The sequence below is a fragment of the Glandiceps talaboti genome, chromosome 11 (assembly GCF_964340395.1).
Source record: "Glandiceps talaboti chromosome 11, keGlaTala1.1, whole genome shotgun sequence".
NCBI lineage: Eukaryota > Metazoa > Hemichordata > Enteropneusta > Spengelidae > Glandiceps > Glandiceps talaboti.
Genome location: NC_135559.1, coordinates 13,672,473 through 13,685,771, shown reverse-complemented (window position 1 = coordinate 13,685,771; position 13,299 = coordinate 13,672,473).

Here is a 13,299-nt window from a genome sequence, read left to right as displayed (position 1 = left end):
TTATACATAATAACAACTAAACATCAAATTTAATAAGATGTGCTCCATTTTCTTTTATTCACAATTTCTAGGATTATTCTCAGATATTGGTGTTTAAAAAAGACGAGAATTGCAAATATACCATTAGTTACATATAATAAGAACCACAAGCCTTCATGGAAGACATAGCCCCCAAAAAAGTGTTTCTTGTAGTGACTATACAACAAGTTCTTTAGTTTGTACATTATGTCGCAGGCTAAAAGGACAACAACTATGGCAAGGCCTCTAAGGCAATCAAAAAGATACACTGACAACACCTGAAAGGGTTGTTCATTTCTTATCTATCATGTGTAGATCCTTGACAATTTCGGGCACATTTTTAGCATTAAAATTTATCTTAAGGATTTCAAAATAGGAAGACATAGCTATTTGACCCTGAAGATGAAGGTCAAGGTCAAAAGTCAGTGTGTCATTAGAAAGCTCATCATTGATATGATGAAGGCACTTGAATAGGGTCTCTATCTGTTAAACTTTAAGAGTTAGTAGGCAAAGTGTGACTATTTACAACAAATACGGCCGCCATTTCGCTGTGGTTGCAAGGGTTGTAAAACCAAGTGACGTGCATATGCCCTCCATAACATCTGACATTTGTACCACGTTTATTTGAAATTGGCGCATGCATATTGGAGATACAGGTGGAGACAGACAGACGGACAGATGGATGGCCGGACGGACAGGCGGAAAGACAGATGAACAGAGAACAACGTAGTAGCTCCCATCGGTCTTTGCACTTTGGGGGCTATTATTACAGAAAAGAGACAGGGTAGTCTGAAAGGTTGAGCTGTTGCTAATGTAACCATGCACTCGCTACCCTATTAATGACTGGGGAACTGAGGTAGATTTTACCCTTAACAAAAAACACTGGTAGGGAACCCCGGCAAAATGACTGGGGAACTCAGGTAGATATTTACTACTAACCACCCTTAACAAAAACATTGGTAAGGAACCCTGGTAAAGTTATGACTGGGGAACGCAGGAAGATTTCCCCTAACCACCCTTAACAAAAATGTTAGATGCTGATGATAAGTACATGAACAGACTAACAGAGCCAAGATCGAGAACTATACATGATAGTTATATTTTTAGTACTCACATTATAATACACAGCCAGAAAGAAGCTTTAGTAAAGATAGGCAGATCGAGAAGCAACATAATTATCTGTAAATAAATAGAATCAGAAGTGTTAATACTTGGTTAGTAGAGATTTCAACTTATCCCAACACAATTCCTTTCTCATCTCTGACACTGAAATGCTGTCTGGAAACCATGATTTCTGATATTAAACATTGCTTGACAGTGACAGACAAATTAATGTAAAGTGTCCAAATTTTAGTTTACTTTCTGTATCCATTTTTTTGTACCTGTCATTTCAGTCTACTAGTAATATACTTACCTGAATCTTTAGGTTTCATGGATTTGCCCCAATCTATGGTGGTTCTCAAAATGTCAAACAAGAAGTTACCATCAGGAACACTTAGTACTGCAAAGAATTAGATAAATATATGCAATTATTTTAAAGGGCTATATTATACACACTCTTGTAATTTCCTAATCATCAAGATCTCCAGATGCCCCAGAACTGACAGTTAGCCTCAAATGACTACAAGTTCCAGGTGAATATTCATTAGAGGAGTCCCTAACATCATATTGATGACACCATCTACCGGTACTCTGTGTGTGTGTGTGTGTGTGTGCGTGTGTGTGTGCGTGTGTGTGTGTGTGTGTATGTGTGTGTGTGTGTATGTATGTGTGTGTGTGTGTGTGTGTGACGTGTGTTCAGGGTTCCCCATAATTTATGAGAAATGAAGGGGTGGCCTCATTTACATATTAATTTACATATCATTAGCATATTTTCAGATAATAACATTTGACAATGAAAACAATGTTTTCAACATTAAACAAAGGTTTAAAATCAATTAAATTCCTTATTCCTATTTTCAGCAATGATCCATTAAGCAAATGAGAAAACACAAAAGTATAAAGAAATTATTTCAGTTCAACAATTTCAAACTTTAATAATAGCATAATTCATCAATCATTGCAAAAACAGAGGGGTGACTCCACAAACAAAGGGGTGGCCCATGAAAATAGAGAGGTGGGGCACCCCGCAAAAACCTCTTGTGGAGGAAACTGGTGTTTATTCACTGGTAGTTTCCTTGGGATAGGTTTTGAACACTATGTTGTTTTGTTGCCTTTATGGCAAGATGTACGTAAATTAAAGCTTTGAAAAAAAAATGCATGGAAAGGAAATGATATAATACCTTTGTGGTAAAGTTGAGAAAACATCTTTTGCAAAAAATTCTCACCTTCATCTGAAAACTTCACAAAGAGGCTGAAACCTTCTCCAGATAACAGCTTCAATGACTGCACAATGTCTTGAGATAGTTCACTCGCCTTTGTCCATGAATGCACCACAAAGCTCTTTATTGAATGTGAAGGGATAATAATCTATCTTGTTATAAATTTATTGACATACAATATGTTTTGCTTTTACAAGTAAAACCATTATCTGTCATCATACTTTTATTGATTATGTAATTACTCCTGACTGTCTATCTCTGTCTGTTTGTATGTGTGTGTGTGTCTCTCTCTCTCTCTCTCTCTAATTCTCTCTCTAATTCTCTCTCTCTCTCTCTAATTCTCTCTCTCTCTCTCTCTCTCTCCCTCCCCCCAGTGTAGTTACTATTTACATTAAACTGATAACTATAACAATCTTTCTTAATTTCAGTTTTGCTTTGGAAAGAATCTTCCAAAAACTCAACCATTAATGCACAACTATAGCATATAGTACTGCAAGAGATTGATATTAAGAGATTGATATCAAAATGCTGAAAAGGCAAACAACATAATCTATATCATCTAAAATAAATGAAAAGTAATAAGCTTACCTCTTTACATCCATTGGGATAACTGACTTCATGAAAAATCTGATTTCTTCCATTCTGTACTGCATCAAGTTCAAGTAAGTGTGGAGGTTGTTTCCGTTGTCCATTTACTAATGTTTTCTTCAGTCTCTGATAACTCTTAACGGCTAGTCCAATGTGTTGCCTTGACTGTAGGAATTTCAACACTTCTGAGAGTACTGTCTGACTGCATACAAAAAGACCTGTCACAAGCCACATCAACTCCCATACTTTGTTTTCAATTGCCCTGAAAGGAGAAACATAGAGGGCATAGTTAAAACTAAAGGCTTGAAATGAACAGCTGAGTGTTTTGTTTGGTAGTCCTAGTGGGCTAGCCAATTTCAGAAAGTGGTAGCCCAAGGATGGTGACCAATAGTCCAATATTCCTGAACTAAAAACAGAGTTCCTCTATTTGAAATATCCGTGTTATCAAAATATTTTTATGTATGTAAATCTTCCACCCTTTAAATCATTGTATCATTACTGATAGCCTGAGTGGGCTACCAGCTGCAAATTATGGTAGCCCCATGACAAGAAATTGGTAGTCTGTGGACACAAGATTACTGTTAATTTCAAGCTCTGAAATTGCACTACAAAAAGCATTTGTGGGAAAACTTACAGCTGTTATTATCAAACATGGTGGTAGAGCTTATTTCTGAAGACATACTGAAAATGAAATCATAATCATTGCAGTTATTAATCACCTCCAGAGGGTAGTGTTTATAGATTTCTTGTGTATCTTGTTTATAGTTATAAGCTGTTTGGTAATCTGACAGTACATTCATCTCATAATTGTTCCAATAAATAAATAGCAGTACGATATTAAAATCACTGCTGAACCATCTAAAGGGGGCATTGTTTGTTGGAAAGGTCTATTAGCCCCACTCATCTTTCACATGTTTCATATGTCACTGCTGAACCAATTGATCTATTAAAAAGTCTATTCTAGATAACTTACTTGTGTTTGTTGTTTGTTAGCAGCTTAATAATGTAATGGTAAGGTAATCTTCCAAGATCAAATAGACCCACTCACCATTCACAAATTAATGTCACTGCTGAACCAACTCTAGAGGGCACTGTTTGTTGGAAAGGTCTATTCTAGACAACTTACTTGTGTTTGTTGTTAGTTAGCTGTTTGACAATCTGGCAGTAGACCTCGTCTCTCAGTGGTTCAAAGACAATAGCAGGTCTGAAGATTAGGTCTGTTAGATCAGTATTTCCTCTGTTCTTCTTTGAGTCACTGCTATACTTTAAAATATGTGGCAAAAGTTAAAGAAATCAACACAACTTAGCCCAGAGACTTGTCTTGGTTTTATGGTATTTATCTAAAGAAGCTCTCTAGCCCAGTGACTTATCTTGGTGTTACTATCTCAAGAAGCTCTCTAGCCCAGAGACTTGTCTTAGTGTTACTATCTCAAGAAGCTCTCTAGCCCAGAGACTTAATTGTCTTGACGTTACCATCTCAAGAACCTCTCTAGCCCAGAGACTTGTCTTGGTGTTACTATCTGAAGAAGCTCTCTAAACCCAGAGACTTAATTGTCTTGGTGTTACAACAGTGTCTCAAGGAGACTCTTGCCCTCAAAGTTGTCTTAGTGTTACCATATCTCAAGAAGCTCTCTAACCCAGAGACCAATTGTCTTGCTATTATCTGAAGAAGCTCTCTAGCCTAGAGAAATTGTCTTGTTACTATCTCAAGAAGCTCTCTAGCTCAGTGACTTGTGGTTTTACAATAGTGTCTCAAGAAGCACTCTAGCCAAGAAAGTTGTCATGGTGTTACTCAACAAGCTCTGTAGCCCAGTGACTTGTCTTGATGCAGTTTACTTGAGATATTACTGGTAATATTTTTAAAGAGGGTGAAGCTCTTCTGGAAATAAAAAGCTCCACAACATCTCCATGATGAGGATATTATAAACTATTGAATCAAACACATTCCCAGTTCCCCTCTCATTTCTTATACACATTAATTAAGAGGTCATACCATAAAACTGTTTTTATCAAACTATGAAATGTAATACAGGTCTCTGCTGTTCCAACATGCTGTGCCAAGTCTTATTAACTCAATTCAGTTGTTAACTTTCCCTATTTGTAACAGGTTCCATTCATCAACAGTCTAATGTTGAGTTGTAGACATTTATAACAAATAAGTGGAAAGTAGAAGGAGAAACTTTAATCGAGAGTTTTCAAGAATATTGAATAAAAAACAAAACATTCTTGACATTTTTATTACATTGTACACAAAGGATATATGAGAAGATGTTGACAGCATACTTAGCAAGATTCTGATTTATCAAACTCTTTAGTAGAGCTTCTTTGATTGGTTCTGTTGTATAACTCCACAGATTATCTTCACTGTATTGGGTGAAGATTCCTTTCTTAGCAGGTGGTCTAAACAAATAAACAAACAAACAAACTAATAAATAAATAAATAAATAAATAAATAAATAAATAAATAAATAAGAAAGACATCAAAGAAAGAATGAAAGAAAGGATGGATGGATGGATGGATGGATGGACAAAGACAGACAGACTGAGACAGACAGACAGACAGACAGACAGACAGACAGACAGACAGACAGAGACACAGAAAAGAGGAAGGGAGGGAGGGGAGCAGAGGGGATAGAGAAATGGATGCAGACAGAAAGAGAAAGAAAGAAAGAAAATCCAAACAAAATATTACATCTCACAAGAGAAAACCCAGTTTATATCATGACAACAACAAATGATCTCTGTTCCATGTTACAGACTGTATTGTGATGTCAAGTATGATTGATTTCTGTGAGTTGTCATACACACACTGATTTATATACTCTCTATAGCCATCTATACAGTCTTAGGCCCGTAGTTCTACAGACAATAAACTGTCAAAGATCAAAAGTTACACATTGATTTACATGGTAAACAACTTGCTTGTCTCCAGGATTTTTTCATTCCTAATTTCAATAAAATGTTTAAACACACACACACACACACACACACACACACACACACACACACACACACACACACACACACACACACACTAGCATACACACACACACAACTGTGTTCTTTTTTATGACATGATAACCTGACCCAATGATTTCAAAAAGTTGGGTGAACATGTATAGCTCTTGGGACACCTCTAGTAACTGGGAAACATTTTCTCTTAGAAAACTAAACATGAATAAGAAACCCAAAAGATTTGAAGATCTAAAAAAATATCCCAAGGACTCGTGCCAGCCTAATAGTCTAGCACACTCCACGCAAAATAAAGCTACCCCAAGGCTAGTACTAAGTTCTAAAGAACATGTAACTCACGTATTAAAGATCAGAGGTTATATACAGTACTTGCAGTCAGGTATGACCAACACAATAAATTGTGTACGTGTGAAAGTTTTTGATAAACATTCAATATTCGCAGACAGTTAATTATTACAGTCTGTACTTTATAGCCTACGGTAACACAATTCTCGGTACCTGAAATAGAATATAACTGCCTAGGGGCATCATAAAAATAACAAACATTTGATTTCTTGGTCAACACGTACCCTTTTGATCTGCTCTATGTGCTTACTACATGCATTACGTGACTAATATAGGCACGTGAGTGAATAAGTCAACCTTCTCCTATTTTTGACCCTCTAGCATGGGGTAAAATGCTATTGCTAGTCTAGATACAATGTTTAGTAGTCTATGTGTCCTGGACTACTCCTAATTTTGTAGTCTAGATACAATGTTTAGTAGTCTATGTGTCCTGGACTACTGCTAATTTGGTAGTCTCGATACAATGTTTAGTAGTCTGTGTCCTGGACAACTGCTAATCTGGTAGTCTCGATACAATGTTTAGTAGTCTATGTGTCCTGGATTACTGCTAATTTGGTAGTCTCGATACAATGTTTAGTAGTCTATGTGTCCAGGACTACTGCTAATTTGGTAGTCTAGATACAATGTTTAGTAGTCTATGAACGTAAGTTCTTCTATATGGTACTGTGTCAGATGTACAAACAATTAAGGCCCTCACTCACAGAACAAAAAAGAACAAACAACAATAAAAGTAGGAAACAGATGTAAATAAAGAAATTGCACCAAGCTCACTACATCAGATTTTAATCAGATTGACACTTAATTGACATAACCTACCTGAAATGTACATTAGCGAATGCTTCCAAAGTGTAGGGAGACAGCTGCTGTGCATCAGATTGACACTTAATTGACATAACCTACCTGAAATGTACATTAGCGAATGCTTCCAAAGTGTAGGGAGACAGCTGCTGTGCATCAGATTGACACTTAATTGACATAACCTACCTGAAATGTACATTAGCGAATGCTTCCAAAGTGTAGGGATGTCGAGACTGCTGTGCATCAGATTGACACTTGATTGACATAACCTACCTGAAATGTACATTAGCAAATACTTCCAAAGTGTAGGGAGACTGCTGTGCATCATTGGGTACTGTATCTACACAGTGGAAAAATTCAATAGAAAGGACTAAAGTTATCAAAAGTGAAATGATATAAAACAATTCTGAATTATGCAATTACAACATGTTAACAACAGCCATCATTGAGTACAAGACAGTGATGTAGAATTTTTTATTATTCACCTTGCTACAAGGCCTGTACTCTGAAAGGTAATGCCATGATGGGGCCACATGCAAGCCTAGCCTCTCTCACAGTCTTCGGAGCTTCGCATTAATCAATTTTTTCCCTTTAAATATGTTGTGCTGCATTTCAAACCATAAGGCAATCCAACCTTAGTCAGTGCATGTATGTATTAAAGACATTTTTGTAATTTCTTTATAGTGTTCACTGCTAACTATATTACGTGACACTTTACAGCACTGATGGATAGTGCAAGCTGCAACCACCTGTTGATAACTCTCTTCAAAACTGAGGCACTATCATATCATACTGGTGATATTGTTTCATAAAGTTGAAGAAAAGTTTCTTATTTTGTTTGAAATTCTATAAGCTAATTTCACATTGTTTTTGCTGAGATTGATAAGCAGGTAAAATCCATTTGAGTTCTGTCATTTTACCAGTTGAACCATACCTCTGACCCGGCCTCCACCTTTGTCTATGGTTGAACCCCACCAAAATTATGGTACACATACAATGTATTGAATAGTATGCCAGTTTTACCATATTCCCAGGACTACCAGTGTGCCAGTTTTACCATATTCCCAGTACTATGCCAGTTTTTACCATATTCCCAGTACTATGCCAGTTTTACCATATTCCCAGTACTATGCCAGTTTTACCATATTCCCAGTACTGTACTATGCCAGTTTTACCATATTCCCAGTACTATGCCAGTTTTACCATATTCCCAGTACTGTACTATGCCAGTTTTACCATATTCCCAGTACTATGCCAGTTTTACCATATTCCAAGTACTATGCCAGTTTTACCATATTCCTAGTACTATGCCAGTTTTACCATATTCCCAGTACTATGCCAGTTTTACCATATTCCCAGTACTATGCCAGTTTTACCATATTCCCAGTACTATGCCAGTTTTACCATATTCCCAGTACTGTACTTTGCCAGTTTTACCATATTCTCAGTACTGTACTATGCCAGTTTTACCATATTCCCAGTACTATGCCAGTTTTACCATATTCCCAGTACTATGCCAGTTTTACCATATTCCCAGTACTATGCCAGTTTTACCATATTCCCAGTACTATGCCAGTTTTACCATATTCCCAGTACTATGCCAGTTTTACCATATTCCCCCTTTCTATTACCAAAGATCCCCAACCTTAGGAAAACACCAGGCTAATATTTTAAACCAGCACACAGTCATTAGAAATTCAGCTTATCACCCTGAATAGCTTTGTCTACATTGGCTGCACACCTACCAGAGCTGGCTATATGGGGTCAAGACTGGGTCAAAGGTCAAACTGTGAATTCACGTCTATTTTCTTGGCAACAGTTCAACTATTTTGTTTTAGAGTTATAATGTTTCTACACAATGGGATCAGGTAACACTAGTGTGATGTCATTACATACTTGTAATGATCTGACTGACCCAAAGTTTTACTCCAATGGATAAACCACCAATAAATTTTTTTTTTTTACCTAATTCTTCAGGAAAGAAGACAAGACAACAAGGTTGCCTTTCAGTCTTAAAATGAAATGGTTGAGCAAGTTTTCACTTAGATTTTTTAAGTCCATACTGCTTTTTTTAAAATCCCCTTATTTGACACCATACTTTTTTGTAGATCTATTTCCTTCTGGAAGGGCAATCTTTTGCTTTTTTTCTTCTTTTTTTTGCAATTGAAAGCTCAAATTGATCAATGTTTGCACACTTATCAAGAGAACAAAAGTTATACACTAAAAATAGAAGATATATGAGTATAAATAACTTCGAATCCTACCTGGAATGTTTACACTTTCATCACCACGGTTCTCTGTGTCTTTTCTTCTGCCATATACATTCTGTGATACTAAAGCATCAAAAAACACTGCTTTCTTCAGAAATATACGATCAATCTGCACTGACTCGGCCACCTTCCCCTCTTGTTGTGTCACTTCCAATACAGCAATGTCTTCTGGACTTTCTTTGAACAACTTGGATTCTTCCTGTTTTTTATTGTCATCCCTTTTTGGGGATGGTGGTGTTACATTGATGGAATTTTTGTCTTCAGTGGTACCAATTTTATCTATATTTTGAGTTGTTTGTGGATCGGGTGACTGTGTTAGTTTACGTTCCTCCTGTGGTTTATTCTCGTTTATATCAATTTCTGGCTTTGTTTTGTCAGGACCACCTTGTCCAACTTCTACAGTAGCAGTTACTAAAGAATCAGAGACGTTGCCTTCTTCCCTATCCTCACCATCAGGGATGACTTTATCCATATTTGGCATTACTTCACGACTGCTTTTTTCCAAATTTGGTGTTGTATCTGTCATGTTTGTTTCCATATTTGGCTTCGCATTTGTACTGCTTGTTTCTATATTTGGACTTTCATCGGCACTGCTTTTTTCCATATTTGGACTTTCATCTACACTGCTTGTTTCCATATTTGGACTTTCATCTACACTGCTTGTTTCCATATTTGGACTTTCATCTACACTGCTTTTTTCCATATTTGGACTTTGATCTACACTGCTTTTTTCCATATTTGGACTTTGATCTACACTGCTTGTTTCCATATTTGGACTTTCATCTACACTGCTTTTTTCCATATTTGGACTTTCATCTACACTGCTTTTTTCCATATTTGGACTTTCATCTACACTGCTTGTTTCAATATTTGGTGCTTTGACAGTTCTGTTGTTCACTGCCTAGTTCCGGGCCATCTTTATTTGTATCATGTGTCTGTGCTGCACCAGTAGTAAGAGATTCTGTCCCTACCCTTCCCCTATTTTCTTAGTACTGTCACCCTTTGCACTAGCTACCCTTCCAGTTCACTCCACATAAACAACTATGACCTCCGAATCCAGACTAGAATAATTCAAACTATTTTGAACTCACTAAACCCTGGATGCATGCCTACTGTGAAATCTTCATTGTGAATAATTCCACCCTAAATGTTGATGATGGGGTCTGATTTGTCAGCAGGTTTTCAATACATCACCATGGTAACAATTACAAAATCAGCCACACATATTCACACAGCATCACAATTCTGTGTTTCTTCTTGATGATGCTAAAAATGTAATCCAAAGACCACTTTCAGCAAATCTAAAATAAAAATAAAATAAATTTGTTTATAATATTAAATATTAAAATAAATATATTTGCAGTGCAGTAGTTCCATTGAAAGAGGTAGTTTTCACTCTTGTATTTTTCCCCCTCAGGAGGCAACATAGTGGCACAGTTGTGATTTGGCAAAGGATAATGGACCACATTTTAGACCAAGCAAAATGAAAACAGCGGGCTACTCCCCTTATTTGAGTATATGTATATGTGCCACCTTTTGGGGTGCGTTTTCTAGCCCTTTGATCTAAAATGGGGTGTTTTTTTCAAGCTGAAGAGTCTAAAATGGGGTCCTTTGTCCTTGTAAGTGCCATACATGAACACTGCTTTGTCCTAGCAAATGGAACTCTGAACATTTGTGTGGACATTACAATCAATCAATCTTTATTGAATAAAAACATGCCATAACAAGCGTACAAAAATAGCATACTGAAATAAAGCGAATCATTTAGCCAACTGCTGGAAGACTGTTTACATCAACAAGAAATTTTCCATGAGGAAATTTATCATCAGAGGTCAAAATGTGCAAAAAAAAATTACTTTTGTCACTTCAGGAATGAAAATTTGAATTATTTAATGACAAAGAAGAAAAAAGTACATCTCTCATTTGTATAATGAGAACAAAGCATTAATGATGACATTCATCTTCTACCATATTTTGACAAACTTACAGAATCTTTCATCTACAGGAATTTTAGGAGTACACCGTCTCCACAACTCAATTTAAATATTATAATCCGAAATTCTGACAAAATAGCAGAATTGAAGAAAAAGATAAATATTGCCTATCTGATACTATAGCCAAACAAGAACTGCCATTTTCACTATTTCCGAGTTACTGCTACTAGTACTGCTCAGAAAAAACGGCGTTGGTATTAATTCCAACCTATGATAACACTGTGATCACAAATGCCTAGAGATGATCGGAACAATTGCTGGACGAATCAAGAATGACTTGGCTAACGATATCATAAACGAAGCTAAACATATTTCTATTTTGATTGACGGCGACGCGACACTGATAGATCTATGCAGGAGTGTGACTACATGCGACAATTAGACAACCCGACTTGTAAACTCGTGGTGAATTTAGTGGGACAGAAGGAAGTTCAACACGCACATATATGCCGATGGTGGTGTTAGTGCGACAAAAACTATAGGTAACAAAGTTGATAAAAGTTGGAAGCAGAAACTTACTGCATTTGGAGCAGATGTAGACTGTCGACAGTCGCTCGCGCCCTTTTTTTCCTACGTCTTATCTAAACTCCGATCCGGCGCAACAATATAATCGCATACTGATATCGAGGGCCGAATGACAGAGCTCGGGCCTTCGGCACACAGGCATTTGTTTCCCGAGTTATGTCTCAGAATATTTCTATCAGATTACAATAAAATGTCGATAATATCGTTAATATTGACGTACATAACCAACACTATACGAAAGGGGTAAAATTACACTGTGTCTTCTTTCGCAATGAGTGAACCTGCGCGATCACAGAAACAAGTGTAATTTTACCCCTTTCGTATAGAGTTGGTTTATGTACGTCAATATTAACGATATTATCGACATTTTATTGTAATCTAATAGAAATATTCTGAGACATAACTCGGGAAACAAATGCCCGTGCTTCGGCCCTCGATATCAGTTTGTGATTAGACTAGCGTTGCGCCGGATCGGAGTTTAGATAAAACGTAGGGGGGGAAAAGCGAGCGACTGTCGACAGTCTAGAGCAGATGGTGAGTCTGTCAATCTTAGTCAAATTTAACAGGAATGTATACACTTTACCCAGGGACGAAGTAGGGCAATAATACCACTACATATTTATACATTGTAAAGTTGTTACATGTAAACTGTTATTATGCTCACCATAAAGTATATAATTTTCTGATGCGTAATAGCATGGAAGTAGAACTTCCATGGTAATATAGTAATAGTAATGTTATGAGGGTTTGAATTTCGTTTCTTATTTGCCATATGGAAAACGGGTGTACATACCAGGTAGGTAGGAGATCACGAAAACCTACTGAAGTCGAGGATGGCAAGCTTTCCTGTGCTGAGGCGGCATTTGAACAAAATTGTTGACAACTAACTTTCACTGGGACTTGAAGAATCACAGATATAGAGCTAACTTTCTTTCATAAATCATGACATTGCAAAACTACCTTTACGGAAGGCACTCAATGGTATACGTTCGATTTCAAGCCTGAAATACACCTCGAGTAAATAAGAGTATACTATTCAACTATATATAACTACCGTCACGCGTCAACAGGTTTCGTGATCACACACTGAAAAAAAAATCATAAGAGTACTCACAAAATAAGAAGTCATACATACATCGTCACTTAACTGTACATATAACTGCTCCTTTCAATTACACCGTAAGTAAGATGTTGCACCCTGATGTTATATGTTCTTGCACCTGTGTCTGTACAGCTGTACGGGAAGTTGTGTGCTGTCGTCAAAAAAAAAAGTTGTAACTCTACGCAAATTTCGCGCATAAGTCAGCCTCGTTTTGGAGGAGACCAGAAGTTGCCGGGAAGCAGACGACCAAAACGTACTTGATTTGTCCATCGAAAATCACTTTAAAAAAGGAATGTAAATTTGTCACATAACATTTTCAAATCCGAAGCTGAATTCAATCATAATCACTACTACTCTATCACAAT